Raw genomic sequence first — 2,517 nt, forward strand, 5'->3', positions numbered from 1 at the left:
GCCATGAAATTAAAAGACGATTACTCCTTGGAAGGAAAGTTATGACCAACCTAGATAGCATATTCAAAAGCAAAGACATTACTTTGCCAACAAAGGTCCATCTAGTCAAGCTATGGTTTTTCCTGTGGTCATGTATGGATGTGAGAGTTGGACTGTGAAGAAGGCTGAGCACTGAAGAATTGATGCTTTTGAACTGTGGTGTTGGAGAAGACACTTGAGAGTCCCTTGGACTGCAAGGAGATCCAACCAGTCCATTTTGAAGGAGATCAGCCCTGGGATTTCTTTGGAAGGAATGATGCTAAAGCTGAAACTCCAGTACTTTGGCCACCTCATATGAAGAGTTGACTCATTGGAAAAGACTCTGATGCTGGGAGGGATTGAGGGCAGGAGGAGAAGGGGATGACAGAGGATGAGATGGCTGGATGGCATCACTGACTTGATGGACCTGAGTCTGAGTGAACTCCGGGAGTTGGTGATGGACAGGGAGGCCTGGCATGCTGCGATTCATTCTTTGCGGGGTCGCAAAGAGTCGGACACGACTGAGCGACTGAACTGAACTAAAGTTGCTTTTTTCAGAAAGTCGAGCATCTGAGAAGATGGCAGTCTAGGGTCCTAGAGTGTCATCTTATGAGGGTCTGGGTGCTAGTTTCTTTTATAGAGCAAAGAGGAGGTGAGGAAGTAAAGAAAAGCCTGGGGGAGGGGATGTGTTAATTTCTTCTTTCCTGTAGCCTTTCACAGACAGGCAAGGTCAGAAAGTCTCCCTGTGAGCTGAACAAAGGAACTTTAACATTCAGGTAGAGGAGCAGGGTTCCCCAAGGTCATCATGTAGGCTTATAGCTATAGACAGCATCTTTTTTTTTTTTTTTGTATTCATAGATAAGCTTTATTCCAATGCTTACATAAAAATGAGTTGATGTCGAAGAGGAAAAGGTTTTTACAAAGGGTTAAAATTTATCAAACAACAGAACTTGGTCCTTCCCTTTAGTTTGAATTCAGTTGGCTGACGCATCGTTATTAGTACCCGCCCTCACTAATCATTTTCATCACACACAGTATCTAAACGTCTTAGGGTGGCACTTCCTATTTCCCTGGAAGTCTCTTAAACTGCTTTCAGTTACAAGAGAAGGGCAAGGATTTTATCGGCTCATACTCTACTCCACTGGAGGCAAAGATACATCCCTCAATTCTCTTGTTTAAGTTGTGGTTGTTGGCAAAGTGTCCAAATGAAGAATTTAATGCTAACACACAAAGAACACAGTATAATCTATGTATAACAGTACCTTTGCTTCAATTTTTTTTCATTAAGAATTATTTTTATTATCTCTCCACAAGGAAGTTATAAAAATACCTGTAAAATCATTGAAAAGGCTCTTTAAAAATCCTGGAATGAAAAATTCTGAAGTATAAATTATGATGCATTGTCTATGATTTGCAAATAAAGAATAAAATAAATTCTACAAGTTGGAATTTCTGAATGATTTTTGGCAGGAATTTACCAGAAGGAGCCAGAATATCAAACCTTAACAATTTTCTATTTTCATCCCAACTGAGTTTTTGAAAAGCTGTATAATCTGATGACAGGTACAGTCCACAGACAAACTTGCTTCTGCCGTTAATGATGAAGTCAATCTGAAGGACAGAGATTTGTAAGCTGGATGCACCAGGCTGTTCCATGCAACTGACTGGTCTTATTTTTTTCCATCATGTTTTAAATAAAAGTAAATTATATATATATATATATGGTAAAAAATTTAAATGGTACAAGAAGATGTAAAATACCCAGTAAATATCCTTTTTGCCCATAACCTAGAAAATCTAATGTCTTCCAAATCATCAGTCACATGAATAACTTGCAAAGTGAAGTCAACCTTAGAGTCTCTTCATCTGAAAATTATTCTCAGGATTTCTGGAATGTGTTGATTCTCTCATATATTACCTCTGTTACAGAGGAAAGCCATGCAGTCTTCTTCTAAAAAACAACTAACTACGAAAGCAACTCGCACGCTCTGCTTCGAGAGAGCAAGTCCAGGCAACACCTTGTATTCCGTGGATCTGGTCCTGGCTACAGGCAGAAGCTCTGGTATCAACCAGAGACTTGGGCGGGTGGCCAGAGCTCAGCCAAGCCCTTCCTGAATGCCTCGGATCCTCCGGGCCAGCTGCACATCCTTCGGGAAGAGCGTGACGCAGCCGGCCTGTAAGGAGAGGAGATAGGCATCCTCGAAGAGATGAACTAGAAACGCTTCTGCCGCCTCTTGTAGGGCCAACAGGGCCTGGGCTTGCCAACTGAAGTCCACACAACGAGTGAATTGAACACATATTTCTCCTGTCAGGCGGCAGAAGGGGGTCTTTCTTAACAGCAGGTGTGTGGTCTTCTGAAGAGTTCGGATCTCTGTCTCTGGCGAGCAAGTGGACAGGAGGACGTGCCTAAGGACAGGGGGTCTGGCGGGCAGTGGGAGCCAGGCTCGCAGGGTGCCTCCTTGGTGTTTTGGGCTTTCGTCTCCGGCGGCTCAGGCCCAT

General features: G+C 42.9%; 1 pseudogene; it reads right to left on the reverse strand.

Moving 5' to 3' along the window:
• Positions 1 to 2,083: 2,083 nt before the first annotated feature.
• On the reverse strand, positions 2,084 to 2,517 carry LOC104998495 (annotated as a pseudogene).

This window comes from Bison bison, unplaced genomic scaffold (assembly GCF_000754665.1).
Source record: "Bison bison bison isolate TAMUID 2011002044 unplaced genomic scaffold, Bison_UMD1.0 scf7180017864330, whole genome shotgun sequence".
Classification (NCBI taxonomy): Eukaryota; Metazoa; Chordata; class Mammalia; order Artiodactyla; family Bovidae; genus Bison; species Bison bison.